This window comes from Ovis aries, chromosome 3, assembly GCF_016772045.2.
Source record: "Ovis aries strain OAR_USU_Benz2616 breed Rambouillet chromosome 3, ARS-UI_Ramb_v3.0, whole genome shotgun sequence".
Taxonomy (NCBI): domain Eukaryota; kingdom Metazoa; phylum Chordata; class Mammalia; order Artiodactyla; family Bovidae; genus Ovis; species Ovis aries.
Window position 1 is genome coordinate 179940280 of NC_056056.1, and position 15133 is coordinate 179955412.

At 50.0% G+C, this 15133-nt stretch overlaps 1 protein-coding gene, 1 long non-coding RNA gene and 1 pseudogene across 2 annotated transcripts in view; 1 reads left to right on the top strand and 2 right to left on the bottom strand.

The window, feature by feature from the left end:
* Positions 1–15133, top strand: part of LOC101102047 (apolipoprotein L3-like) — a 234245-nt gene that overhangs the window by 37276 nt on the left and 181836 nt on the right. The window lies entirely within an intron of this gene.
* LOC114113802 (apolipoprotein L2-like) lies at positions 1730–6897 on the bottom strand (annotated as a pseudogene).
* LOC121819157 (uncharacterized) lies at positions 7135–9263 on the bottom strand. The gene is made up of 2 exons (XR_006059403.2): positions 9135–9263; positions 7135–8141 (listed from the first exon to the last, which is right to left on the bottom strand). It is a non-coding gene; the product is annotated as an uncharacterized LOC121819157 (long non-coding RNA).

Sequence of the window (15133 nt, forward strand, 5' to 3'; positions counted from 1 at the left end):
GGTGCTCACATGCTCCACATGGAAACACAGAGAGTTGGTGCCCCGTGGAGCAGACCCGTGGGGGTGAGAGCAACACCCAGATGCCCCCCTTTCCTTCCTGGAGAGGAGGAGCCTGAGGCCATTCCATGAAGGCTCCTCAGAAGGTTGTGGCAGGTGCAATCCAGATGGGTGACCGGGTCAGAGCATGGCCTTGGATGGGCCTTTCCTCCTTCCTGCCCACTTTCCCCAGCCCCTCAGTCCTGCCTCCGGGGATGGAGTAAGCCTGGTGTCCACCTCTGCCTTTGAGGGACCTGAGGCTCTGGCAGAATATTTTGGGCTGCCTGTTTTATTGAATGCAAGTCCATGTTCCCAACACACAATCAGGCCGAACAATAGCAAAATGTTGGAGTTTGGAATGGAAGAAGGTTCATTGCAGGCCATGCAAAGAGACGGGTGGCTCATGCCTTAAAAACCCCAAGCTTCCTGAAGCTCTCAGCAAAGCACTTTAATGAGAAAGGTAAGCGAGGGGCCTGGTTAGTTGTTGCAACCTTCTTGGTGTCAGAGCCTTTTTTCTTGATGTCAGGTCATTATATCCCTGTGAACCTCCAGCAAAACAAATTATTCTCTTTATGATAAGAAAGAGCAAGGTCCCAAAGCTCAACCTTCACCCTCTGAGGTCCAGGCTCTGGCCAAGAGGAGAGGGGAAGCTCCTGCAGGAGTCCTGGTGCAATGTGGAGGCAGCCCGGGTGAGGCGTGTGCTCTCTCTGTGCCCCTTTGTTTATGGCTGACCCTCTCTCACGCCTGTACACAAGCCGTCTGCGCTCAATCACCCATGTGTGCCCTGTGTCTATCTTGGTCCCCGGGGCTGGAGGAGGAGAATTCCCATGCTCAGCCCAAGTCAGATGACACTGGTGCCCCCGGGCGTCCCATGGGGCCTGAGAGCTCCAGGGTCTGAGGGAAACGACTGGATGGGAGCCCAGCAGGCAGGCAGGAGGAGCCGTGGAGGATGTGCTCCGTGAGATCCTGGGCGACAGGCTCACGGGGAAGGAGGGCAGGCATCTGGAGCCCAGCTGAGCCCCTCAGTCAATGCAAGGAAGCCTCAGTGAATCAGCTCGTATTTATTCAACCAGAGTCAGGAGAACAAAACGTGGGGAGAGACAAAGGACCCTGAAATGTCTTGTCCAGCCCCACCCACAGCAGAAGAAGAAACCGAGGGTCTGAGAGGCTTCCTTTTCACCCCAGGCCGGTTGATCTTGATGCACCACAAAGTTCTGTTGTTGCCTTCTGGTGTCATTTTTTCTTTCTTTTGTAATTTTTTTTTTTTTAAATCAACCTCTGTCTCACACAGCATTTGGAATTTCATAGGAGCTTCATTAGTCACTCAGTGTATCCTGGTCCCAAACATCACCTGCATCTCGACAAATGTTCCACCCACTGAGTGGTCATCGCTGCCACCACCACCACCACCACCATCATCAAGAAGTCACTGTCTAAACCTGCTGGGATCAAAGGTGAGTTGATGCTGGAGAAGGAGGGCTGGAGACCACCACCAGGGGAGACTCTTGCTGGGACAGCAAACCCTGGGGAGGGCGATAGAGGAGCCCGGGCTACTCCTGGATCCCAGCTATCGTTCCTCTCTGACTTTCTCCCATTTTAAAGCCTTTCATATTCCTGGCCTCTCGTGGCTAGTTCCCCTGCCTCTCTAGTCTGCCCCCAGTGTGTTCTTTAGTCCAAAATAAGTGGTTTCTCCCTTCCCCTCACTCTCTAGTCCCCCTCCCCTCTTAGTCCAGGCCCCAGGCTCCTTCCTTCTCTCTCCCCTCTTCCACCTGCATGCATTCCTCCCCTGCTGTGCTCAGCTGCAGAAATGCCAGATTCCTAACACCTGGCTCCATCAGTGCTGTCTCCCCTCCTTTCCCCTCTAACAAGGTGCTCTCAACCTTGGTCTCACGTGTGTCCCTGGTTCCTGCACTGCTCTGTGGGTGGGGGAGTCGGGCCTTCCTTCAGCCTCTCATAGGTCTGTATGGCCTCCTTCAACTCCTCCTCCAGCTCCCTGGCCGGCTGCCTCAGCTTCTCAGCCAACTCTGTCTTTGCCCTCTCATGTAAGTGCACTGACTCTTACCAGGAAGCCCACATCCACTAGAGGGGAGATTCCTGCAAAGCCTGATCCAGGCCTTTTTGGTCATTGCCAGAGCCATGCCTTTGAAAGCTTCGTTCACCTCCTTGCTGGTTTGGACAGAGACTTGCCCAGTGCTCATGAAATTTTAGCATGGGCTGCTAGCAGAGTTGTCTTTCACCAGCTTCGCAGCATGGACATGTTTCCTAACCCCTTGCATGGATTTGTAGACTTTTGCTGTAGGAAAAGCCATCCCAAGTGCACACAGACATCGAGCTCCCACAGACACCTTTTCTTTGACGCTAGTTGACAACAGGCCACTGGCTTCCGTTTCTGCTGATGACCTGCTAAAGTGTTCCATGATGCTGGAGGACACAGTGGGCACAGCAGCTGCTGCTCCCAGCCCTAACCCAGTGGTTGAGAGTGCCAAACTGGCCCCTGCTGTTACGGGTGCCAGAGCCAGGCCAAGGGCATTCAGAACACCAGACACAGTGCCAGTGGAGTTGGCCACCACCTTGAAGATGGTACAGTCCCTGTGTGATTTGTCAGCCTTGTCTGCAAGTGCGCAGAGCTTTCTTATGCTCTCTTCCAGCTCCTGTTTCACCTGAGGAAACTCCTTTAAAAACCTCTGCCTGTCTAGCAGGTCCTGTTGGAATCTCTCTTGGTCTTCCATAGCCAAGTCTGTCTTCAACTCATTCAGAAATTTACATAATGCCTCCACTTCTTCCCTGTAACAAGGAACATCGAGGGATTGAGAAAGACACTTTGCTTGTCTGTAAAATAAGCTCAATAGATCTATTCTACATAAACCACAGAGATTTTATTATAAATCACAAGGGAAAAATTTTACAAATGTAAATTATTTTCAACATTAAACATATGTTTGTACTTCATGGATACTCCATTATTCAATCATGAACTAAACAAGCAAAAGCCATTTTAAGATAGTCTTAAGAGAGGTATTTGATAAAGATGCCTCAGAGGCAGGTCAATACAATCACTTCCAAAGGACTGATAGGGTGAAAAGTCCATAGAGAAACTAACAGAAGTGAGATTGGGGGAGAAAACCTTCATTTAAGGGCCTGAGTGTGTAGTGAGGAGTCAACCTGCTCTTTGCCCTTGGCCGCTGGGAAGTGGTCCCTAAGTTCCCGGAATATTCTGGCTGATAGGAGTGTCCTTGTCTGCCTGGGTCTTTGGCCAATGGACAGTCTGACAAAGTGACATATGATGGTGGCTTTGGGTCATGTGATATCTGCACTGAGCTCCAGAGGATTTGGACACTAGGGCATTTAGTCTGACCACTGAGAGTACTCAGAGACAATAGGCCAGGGTATTAATAATTTGTTTTTAATTTCTTAGCTTGCAAATGATCACAGTTTAGTTCAGTCACTCAGTCGTGTCTGACTCTTTGCAACCCCATGAATCGCAGCACACCAGGCCTCCCTGTCCATCACCAACTCCCGGAGTTCACTCAGACTCACATCCAGCAAGTTAGTGATGCCATCCAGCCATCTCATCCTCTGTCGTCCCCTTCTCCTCCTGCCCCTAGTCCCTCCCAGCATCAGAGTCTTTTCCAATGAGTCAACTCTCCTCATGAGGTGGCCAGAGTACTGGAGTTTCAGCTCTAGCATCATTCCTTCCAAAAGAAATCCCAGGGCTGATCTCCTTCTGAATGGACTGGTTGGATCTCCTTGCAGTCCAAGGGACTCTCAAGAGTCTTCTCCAACCCCACAGTTCAAAAGCATCAATTCTTCAGTGCTCAGTCTTCTTCACAGTCCAACTCTCACATCCTTACATGACTACTGGAAAACCATAGCCTTGACTAGACGGACCTTGGTCGGCAAAGTAATGTCTCTGCTTTTGAATACGCTATCTAGGTTGGTCATAACTTTTCTTCCAAGGTGTAAGCGTCTTTTAATTTCATGGCTGCAGTCACCACCTGCAGTGATTTTGGAGCCCAGAAAAATAAAGTCTGAGACTGTTTCCACTGTTTCCCCATCTATTTCCCATGAAGTGATGGGACCACATGCCATGATCTTCATTTTCTGAATGTTGAGCTTTAAGCCAACTTTTTCACTCTCCTCTTTCACTTTCATCAAGAGGCTTTTTAGTTCCTCTTCACTTTCTGCCATAAGGATGGTGTCATCTGCATATCTGAGGTTATTGATGTTTCTCCGGGCAATCTTGATTCCAGCTTGTGTTTCTTCCAGTCCAGCGTTTCTCATTATGTACTCTGCATAGAAGTTAAATAAGCAGGGTGACCGTATACAGCCTTGATGTACTCCTTTTCCTATTTGGAACCAGTCTGTTGTTCCATGTCCAGTTCTAACTGTTGCTTCCTGACCTTCATACAGATTTCTCAAGAGGCAGATCAGATGGTCTGGTATTCCCATCTCTTTCAGAATTTTCCACAGTTTATTGTGATCCACACAGTCAAAGGCTTTGGCATAGTCAATAATGCAGAAACAGGTGTTTTTCTGGAACTCTCTTGCTTTTTCCATGATCCAGTGGATGTTGCCAATTTGATCTCTGGTTCCTCTGCCTTTTCTAAAACCAGCTTGAACATCAGGAAGTTCACGGTTCACGTGTTGCTGAAGACTGGCTTGGAGAATTTTGAGCATTCCTTTACTAGCGTGTGAGATGAGTGCAATTGTGCGGTAGTTTGAGCATTCTTTGGCATTGCCTTATTGGGATTGGAATGAAAACTGACCTTTTCCAGTCCTGTGCCCACTGCTGAGTTTTCCAAATTTGCTGGCATATTGGGTGTAGCACTTTCATGACATCATCTTTCAGGATTTGAAATAGCTCTACTGGAATGCCATCACCTCCACTAGCTTTGTTCGTAGTGATGCTTTCTAAGGCACACTTGACTTCACATTCAAGGATGTCTGGCTCTAGATGAGTGATCACACCATCGTGATTATCCAGGTCGTGAAGATCCTTTTTGTACAGTCCTTCTGTGTATTTTTCCCATCTCTTCTTAATATCTTCTCTTCTGTTAGGTCCATACCATTTCTGTCCTTTATTGAGCCCATCTTTGCATGAAATGTTGCCTTGGTATCTCTATTTTTCTTGAAGAGATCACAGTAATAGACAAATAAAGCATCACGATAATAAATAAAAGATTGCAGCCTGGTCCTATTCTCATTCAACATCACAAAGGGGTTTTTGTTGTCATGCATTTAAAATTCTTTAACACTGAATTAACTTCCTGTCAACTAACATAAATGAAAGACTAGGACGATACGAAGAGAGACACAAATTGAGCACTGCAGACACTGCACAAAGAAGCAAAAATACATCGACACAAACCCAGAGCTTTCTAGAAATCTCATCCTGTGACAATGCCCCAATTTATTTGATGTTATATTTCAGGCAAAATGAACATTTTTATTTATTTATTTATTTATTTTAAATTTTAAAATCTTTAATTCTTACATGCGTTCCCAAACATGAACCCCCCTCCCACCTCCCTCCCCATAACATCTCTCTGGGTCATCCCCATGCACCAGCCCCAAGCATGCTGCATCCTGCGTCAGACATAGACTGGCGATTCAATTCACATGATAGTATACATGTTAGAATGTCATTTAAAAAAAAAGTCACTGTTTGTTTTTAAACAGGGTGAGCACCCCTGGGGCAGTGCTCTCTGGGTCCTGCCACACATTGAATCCAGGGCAGTAACTTGTCCTGAGGACAATGGAAGCTTCATGTGTGAAACCTGCCCAGACTCTGTCCTGGAGCTGAAGGGAACCTGAATTCCACTCTGCAATAAACTGTAGCTGGAATCCTGACATCCTTCAGTGCCCAGCATCCCTGACCTCTCAGGGGTCACCAGCCTAACTCACACCTTGCCTGGAGACAGCTTCACATACCTGTACCCTAAGGCCATGTGCAACTTTATGGAGCCTCTAGAGATTCAAGAGACTTGAGGAAACATCTATCTGAATTGCTGAGCCTGAAGAGACCAGCACTTGCACAGCTGGTGCAGGAAGTGCTTTCCTCTTTGTTGTGGATGCGTGAGGTCCTCAGAATCCCTCAAATGACACACAATCACAGCCACTCACTGTGACCCTGGAGGGCTCACTGAGCCATACGGCCTTCCCACTGTTGGGGCAGCTCCATATAGACTAGAAGAGGGTCCCAGATGGAGGGAGAAGCCAGGTCCCAGGCAGGGTGTGGAGGACACGGTCACCCAGGGCCTTCTAGCCCAGCTTGAGGGGATTCCGTCTGGGAGGGAAGAAATGTCCCCCCTCACCCTCAGGGGGCCTCTGCCAGGGTCGCAGCGCCTTCAGGTCTGTGTCCTTGGGGCCCACTGTCCTCACTCTAGTCCCAGTCCTGCTGCCCAAGCCTGCCTACTCGTCCTCCAGCCTGGACCCTCCGCTCCACTCTGACCCCTGGAGTAGGCCTGCCAGGAGGAAGCTGGCCTGAGGTGGGGGGACGTGGGTAACATTCCTGATGCACCTGTGTAGGTTACCTGGACAAACCAGCCTCAGTCACAAAATTCTCCCAGGTTTTGACTTCAGTGAGCTGGTTTTGCCTTCAGTGAGAAGGTTTTGCAGCTCTTCGTTGCTTACTCTCTTGTGGATATACTCAATGATATCCTCAAAAAAGCTTTAACCCTAGGTGGATAAAAGACTAAGATGAGAAGAAATTATGGTGTAATGTAATGGTAAATGGTAGTGAGGATGAAGTGGTTAAAGTTAACCTTCCTGAGCAGCAGTCATCTGGGGGTACTGTTGACAGATTCACCTGGGGTTATGGGTGGACTGTGTACAACCGCCCCAATCATATGTTGAAGCCATAGCCTCACCCCTACCTCAATGAGTCTATTTGAAGATAGAGCCTTTAAGGTGGAAATTACAGTGAAATGAGGTCATAAGTGTGGGGCCCTAATCCAAGAAGATTTGTGTCCTTATTTGAAGAGGAAGTGATACCAGTTCACTCTCTCTGTCTATCCTGCAGCGTGAAGGGTTGTTAATTTTTTTTCTTTTTCCTCTTTTAGTAAGAGTGAAAGGAACCCAGGTCTCATATGGAGGGAACCCAGAGCACTAAATCTGTGTATTTATTGATTGGGGTGTGGGTGGGTGCGGGAAATGACAGAGCACTTGGTATCTGCAGGGGTGTCTGAGATCAGTAGAGCCAGTACCTGCCTGAGGTATCAGACCTGGTAAGCACATGCTTATATATGAGGCCCCTGGGCGGGTGTGGTGACACAGCATGGGGGGAGAGGGGATTCTGGGGGAGGGCGAGTTTTCTACCTGGATGTAACACACTCTGGGTAGAGGGGACAGCACCACACTCGGCAGGACCTACTATGTGGCCCAGGCCACAGACCACATTACATTTCATCCTCATAACAATATAGGGAAATATTCTTCTCATTTTACAGGTGAGGTCAGATGACTGTGCTCCAGTCACACAAGGGGGAGGCGACAAGGCCAGACTGGGGTTCAGTTCAGGGTCTGTGATCCTTGCAGAGCAGCTGGGCAGGCGGCATGGTGAGAGTTGGAGGAAACAGCCTCTGTGGTGATGCCCCAGGGTTTGGGAGCAAGAGGCTGCTTGGACCAGGAGAGACGGCAGGGGAAGCTTCAGGGATGCTGTGGGACCTCCTCTCCCTGCCTGTCTGGTCCTGGGGACCCCCTCTGCTGTCCCCTCTGTCCGTGGGCTGTTCTGGCCTCACTTCTGAGTCATGAGCTGGGATCTAGGGGACCAGGAGGGAGAAACCGAGCCCCTTGGCCAAGGCTCCCAGAGAAGAGGGCCAGAAAGGAGGCTATGGGGACAGACCCCAGGGTGGGGGAAGTCTCCTTGGCCTCCATGGGACGCGAGGATGCTTATCTATTCCTTCTGATTCTTGATTCTTCTCCAGGTTAATTCAGATACTTGGCAGCATCTCAGTTCTGGGTCATAAGTAGGAACCATCCAAACAAGAGACAGCTGGCTACCTGAGCAGTCCCGGAGGTCTTCTGGGTTCATGGCAGCAGCAGGATCTCAGATCTCCTTTCAGCTCCTTGTCCGCGTCAGGCTGGAAGGAGGTGTGGCTTCACCCCTGGGAAGGAGAAACAGGCTGTGGGCTCCGTCGTGAGTGAGCAGTGACTGCAGGGAGCAGCAAGGGGTCTGGTCTCCAGTGGTTTCCACCAGGACGGCCGCCAGTGCCACCACGCACTTAGCCCAGCGTGCTTCTCTGTCCCCTGGGCTCCGCTGGCTGCTAGTTAGGGAAAGTTACGCATCCTCCCACTGCCCTCTCCACCCTGAGTCAGAGTCCTGCTCTCCTGTTGGGGCACCAGGAGAAGGTCATCAGACAGGAGACAGCCATCTGCGGAGTTATAGGGCAATAACACCAGAGATGGACGAACAGGCAGGAAGGGCTACTCTGGAAATCCTGTGAGGGAACACGTGTGTGCACTACTTGGCAGTAACTAACACTGATTCTCTGTCTATGACATGCAAGCTCCTGAGACTCACCTAGAATTAGGTCAGCCCAAGTCTGCATGCTGGTGCCAGAGCCTGGTCTTTCCGATCTACATCCCACATTTGTGATGACTATGCCCTACGCTTTTTTAATATAAAAATATTTACTCATAGATATGTTTACTCACAAATGAGTGTTTTTGTTCTAAAATGACGTCTTGCTCCCTGTGCTCCTGTCTCTGCTTTGATAAACTTCCTGATGCTGCAGCTCCCGCAGCCCACGCCCCCCTAGCTTCTGCAACAGCCTTTCTCTCACAAGGGCCTGCAGTCCCTCCAGCCCCGCCCAATTCCTGAAGCTCTGCCCTGGGCGGCTGAGGACCCCTGATGGTGCCCAGTCCTCTCTGCTGTCATCCCCTGACTGCTGAACTGTTAGGCTGTTTCTAATTATTTATGTAAACAATAGTGCAAAGAACACCTTTCTTGTAGAAAAGTTTGACTTCATTTGATAATATTCTTTAAGCTATTTCTGGAAGTAGAATGAATGGGTCTGAGGGTATCAACACCTAAAACTTTTTCATACCTAGAGCCACACTGTTATGCAAGGAAACTCCCAGTTTACATTCAGACTCACGATATAGGAGAGTGCCATCCTTTCAATCTTGTCAATTCTCAGTTGCGTGTGTGTGTGTGTGTGTGTTTTTTTTTTTTTAAAGCAGATCTTTATATTGAGAAGTTTTCTTTTGGTTCTGGTTGTAACTATCATGTGCTGGGAGGTAAAGAAAGAAAGCAAATGTTGATTATGTTTAATCCCTTTTTAGAAGGCAAAAGAGCATTTATCAACTACCCCTCCTGAGACCTGACTGAAATGATAGTAAAGATCCTTATTGCTATAGCTACAACTATTGATGAGAGCCTCAAGTGTTTCTGATTTTGCTCTACACTTCAGTTGCTCTCAGATTTTATAAATTTTAATGTATATCATTCCAATAACCCTGAGGTGTGTACTATTATATCCCTGTTTGAAGATAAGGAAACTGAAGCATAGATGTTATGTGTTTTGCCCAAGGTCAGAAATCTTGTTCATGGTAGACTGGGTCTGATTCACTCTAAGAGCTCAAGATCCCATACCTGGCCTCTCCTCAGTTCAGTTCAGTCCTTCAGTCCTGTCTCACTCTTTGCAATCCCGTGGACTGCAGCATTTCAGGCTTCCCTGTTCATCACTTCCAGTGTTCAGCACTTCCAGAGCTTGCTCAAACTCATGTCCATCGCTTCAGTGATACCATCCAACCATCTCATCCTCTGTTGTCCCCTTCTCCTCCCGCCTTCAATCTTTCCTAGCATCAGGGTCTTTTCCAATGAGTCAGTTCTTTGCATCAGGTGGTCAAAGTATTAGAGCTTCAGCTTCAGCATAGTTCTTCCAATAAATATTCAGGACTGATTTCCTTTAGGATTGACCAGTGTGAACTCCTTGCAGTCCAAGGGACTCTCAAGAGTCTTCTCCAGCACCATAGTTTGAAAGAATCAATTCTTCAGTGCTCAGCCTTCTTTATGGCCCAACGCTCACATCATACATGACTACTGGAAAAACCATAGCTTTGACTCGACCACCTTTGTTGGTGAAGTAATGTCTCTGCCTTTAAATATGCTGTCTATGTTGGTCATAACTTTTCTTCCAAGAAGTAAACATCTTTTAATTTCATGGCTGTAGTCACCATCTGCAGTGATTTTGGACCCCAGGAAAATAAAGTCTGTCACCATTTCCATTGTTTCCCCATCTATTCGCCATGAAGTGATGAGGCTGTATGCCACGATCTTAGTGTTTTGAATGTTGGGTTTTAAGCCAGCTTTTTCACTCTCCTCTTTCACTTTCATCAAGAGGTTCTTTAGTTCTTCTTTGCTTTCAGCCATAAGGGTGGTGTTATCTGCATATTTAAGGTTATTGATATTTCTCCCAGTAATCTTGATTCCATCTTTTACTTCATCCAGCCTGGCATTTCTCATGATGTATTCTGCATATAAGTTAAATAAGCAAGGTGGCAATATACAGCCTTGATGGACTCCTTTCCCAATTTGGAACCAGTCTGTTGTTCCACGTCCAGATCTAGCTGTTGCTTCTTTACCTGCATACAGATTTCTCAGGAGGCAGGTCAGGTGGTCTGGTATTCCCATCTCTTGAAGAATTTTCCAGTTTGTTGTGACCCACACAGTCAAAGGCTTTCGTGTAGTCAATGAAGCAGAAGTAGATGTTTTCTGGAATTCTCTTGCTTTTTCTATGATCCAGTGAATGTTGTCAATTTCATCTCTGGTTCCTCTGCCTTTTCTAAATCTACCTTGAACATCTGGATTTTCTCTGTTCACATACTGTTGAAGCCTAGCTTGGAGAATTTTGAGCATTACCTTGTTAGTGTGTGAGATGAGTTTAATTGTGTGGCGGTTTGAGCATTCTTTGACATTGCCTTTCTTTGGGATTGGAATGAAAACTGACCTTTTCCAGTCCTGTGGCCATTGCTGAACTTTCCAAATTTGCTGGCGTCTTGAGTGCAGCACTTTGACAGCATCATCTTTTAGGGTTTGAAATAGCTCAGCTGGAATTCCATCACCTCCACTAGCTTTGTTTCTAGTGATGTTCCTAAGACCCACTTGACTTCACACTCCAAGATTTCTGGCTTTAGGTGAGTGACCACACCACCATGGACATCTGGGTCATTAAGACCTTTTTTGTATAGTTCTTCTGTGTGTTCTAGGCCAAAGGTCTAGAGCATTCACCAAATCCCCTTCCTTCTCGGGTCTCCAGTCACATCTCAGGAGTGCACATCCTGAGCTGAGCCCACCTGAGGAGATGCCGCCCTCCCTCTGCTCTGTTTAGGGGCCCCGGGGGACAGCAGGTAGCCCTCAGACACACCTGCCCCCACATCCAGGCTCTGCCCCTGCTTAACCTGCTGCCTCAGACCCTGACCTCACCTCTCTGGGCTTCCAGTTCCCTTCTTCTGTCAATTAGTGGCAATCATCCTTTCCTCAGACATTCATCCTGAGGATGGGGAGTTAGGCGGGGTCTTAACCCCCTACTTGCCCAGGAGTCTTCCTCGACCTGAGTGTGACCAAGACCCCATTGTCTCAGCTCTGCAGATGCAGCCACCAGCTGTGCATCTCTTCAATAAACCACACACACCTCTGGGCCCAGATATATACCAGGAAGCAAAAGAGAAAGCGAAAGCCCTCACGTCTGAGTCTCTCAGGCCTGCCCACCCACCAGGCCCTACCCTGGGCTATTGCCCCCTTCCTGTTGAGCCCTTAGAGAAACAAGCTCAGCTCTGACACACCAGGTCCTTCTTGGCTCAGCACATCCCTCCCTGGATCTGTGAAGGAAGACCTGCCACCAACAGACTGTGAGGCCCTTGGCAACTCACTCTCCCACCCCGTGGGCTTCTTCCCAGCCCCTCCCTCTTCCCCCTTTCCCACGTGATACTTGCCTGCCTTGCTGATGTTGCTCTGGCCAATGGGGTAAAGGTCCAGGTCTTTGATCTAGAAGAGGAGAGCTGGATGCTTATCCCATACCACACCCCGCTCCCTGCACCAGCACCCACCATGAGCTCCGGAGCAAGGCCAAGGCTGGGTGAGGAGCCTGGAGTCAGGGTCTATCCTGCTGCACTGTGAGCAGGCTTTTCCAGATACAGGGGAAGCGGGACCTGGGGGTAGAGTGGAGAAGGGCTTGGGAAGGGGACAAGCTGCGGTCAGCAAAGGGGAAGTGAGTTAGACTTGCAGACAAACACAGAACCTCCGCCCTGAAGGAATCTTACATCTGGGTGTCTCTGCTCACGTGCACTTCTACCAAAGGTCGCAGTGGGCATCGGGGTTCAGGCAGCTTTGCCTTAGGTAAACAGAGAAAAAGCTTTTTTTAATTTTTTATGTTTAGCAGGCAATGTAAAGTCAATAGTGGGTGTAGCAGCCTTAGGAGACAGAGGAGCTAAGCAGCAGAGGCTAAGGAGGGTGCGGCCACAGGCAGGAGAGGCGGCTGGGACTACAGGTGGTTTGGAAGCAGGGCTCTGACAGAACAAGTCTCTTATCACCGATCGTCATTGACAGGGAGACGGAGCCCAGCCCAGCTCATCACTCATCTGAGTGTAAACACTTGGTAGATATTCTGTGCAAGCAACACAGCTTGCTGAAAAGAAGCAGCTTTAGTGTAAATACTGACCTCTGCAACTTAGCACAACACTGCTAGTTAGGTTTAAGCCCCAGGAAGAAGCCAACAGGAGGTGGTGTGCAGCTGGTGTGAAGGTGGCTCTGTGACTTACAAGGTACCTTTGAGACAGGGGAGCAGCAGCTTAAAAGCACCCAGTGCCAGGGCCTGCAGAGAAACTAGAAACCACACCAGAGGCCCTGCGGGGAGGGACTCAGGTCCTGGGCGGTGGACACGTGCGTGCAGCACAGACCCCTGCCCGTCTCTCCCCATGTGGGACACGACAGCATGTGCCGACAGATAGCCATGTGACCTGGGCTCCAGGAAGGCAGGTACACTGCCCCGGACCCAGGACAGCTGTGCTACAGAAACACCACGTGCTTGCTCCACTTCCTCCTGGGACAGGACACCCTGTGTCCTCCAGACCAATCAGCTCACCCGGGATGCAGGAAAGGGGCTGGAAGCACACAGAGGCCCCACCCCAGACAGTCCTTCCCAGGCAGGGGCCGTGGCCACGTTCCTGACCCTGGGCCCAGCTTTCTCCTGTTCTCCGTAGGGTGATACCACCTGCTCTCAGAGGTGCAGTGAGGATCCAGTGAGGACCCAGGTGACAGTGCCATCACAGCAATGCCCAGCCCAGGCTTGACAGAAGTGAAGTTCCCCGCAGGAAAGAGGAACAGGGAGTGGGATCCCAGTGGAGACTGGCATCAGGGGAGCAATGTTCCTGGAGGTCGGGTCCCTCCTGCACCTCCCTGTTGCCTGCACGTATGTAACATACATGCAGAGTACTGAGGAAGGGGCTCAACAGAGCAGGGGAAGCACTGGCACCGCGCTGGGCCCTTCACCCCTGGCATCCCTGCAGATGCAGCAGGTGGAGGTGATTCGAGTTTGGCTCCACTGGGGAAGTGAGCGGTGCACTTCCTGTCGTGTGTGGGCTGCTTGACCCAGAACAGGGTGAGGAGAGTCATGTCTGTTGGTCTGTGAAGAGGGCACATGTGCATCCAGGAAGCACTCCCTCTGGAGCCTCTTGACCTGAGACTTTACCCCCAGGGGTCAGGGTCCCTGTTACCCATTCATCTTCTCATCCTTCAGCCTGACCCACTGGTCCAAAAATCTAGTCCCTGGACCCAAGCTATTCTGTGTCCTGAGAATTTGACACTGGGATTCCTGGTGCCTGGACCTAAGGCCCCTGCTGGCAGGGGCCTCAGGGGACGGACCGTGAGCTCCTGCAGGGGGCCCTGCCCTGCTTCCTGTCCTTCCTGAACTGTGCGAGTTTGGGGGTTTCTTTCCTTTCTCTGATCTGCCCTGCTTCCCCCAGCACCCTCTTCTGTGCTCACTTAGTCAGACTCAGTTTCTGTTGCTCAGAACCACAGGGATCTCCTCTGACACTAGGGTCACTGTGGAATTGCATCAACCACACATTGAGCTCAGTGGGGTCCCGCTCTAAGGGCTCAGGGAGACATGGGGGTGGACACTGAATGGTTCTGTATCCAGTGCCTGAAACCCTGCCCAGGAGTCTGTGCAGGATGGGAATTCTCCAGGAACTGATGAAGAAATGAACTCCTATTTCTGAAGGTCAGGCAGGCGATAGCCATGACTGCTGACGGTTTGATCCCTGAATCGATCCTTCTCCAGACCCATCCAGTATTCTTGCCTGGAAAATCCCATGGATGGAAGAGGCCGGCAGGCTAGGGTGGCAAAGAAACTGACATGACCTAGCAACCTTACTTTGCCTTTTTTTTTTTTTTTTTGCTGACATCTTCAGGAAGGAATGGAAGGGTCAGTTGAAGCTTCAGGGTAACACTGGCTGAGAAGGGGTCAGAGTCAGAGGCACTGAGGAAAGTCTTCTGAGGGAGGTTTGGACAACAGTGGGGAGAAGGCTCTGCAGCACGTGGGGAGGGACTGAGGAGACGTCCTGCGGTCATTTCCAGGTCCCGGGTCTCTGGCTTCCTGCCCTGGGCTCCAGGCGTGGAAGCCTGTTTGGTGCTCACATGCTCCACACGTGGAAACACAGAGAGTCAGTGCCCTGTGGAGCAGGCCCATGGGGGTGAGAGCCACACCCAGATGCTCCCCTTTCCTCCTGGGAGAGGAGGAGACTGAGGCATCCCATGAAGGCTCCTCAGAAGGTCTAGGCAGGTGCAATCCCAGATGGGTGACCAGGTCAGAACATGGCCTTGGATGGCTTTTCCCTCCATCCCTGCTCCCATCTCCCAGCCCCTCAGTCCTGCCCCTAAGGATGGAGTGAGCCTGGCTCCAGCTCTGCCCTCAGGAGACCCCAGGCTCTTGCACACTGCTTTGGTCTGCGGTTAAGGTTTGGCATCTGTGCTCAGAGTCATGGGCAGCCAGAGAAAAGCTGGAGGTGAGTACTGCAAAGGTCAATATACTTAAGGGTCATTCTAGCCCTGTGTGGGGAATATATGAGTGGGGCAGGGCAGTGCCCCAAGGTAAAC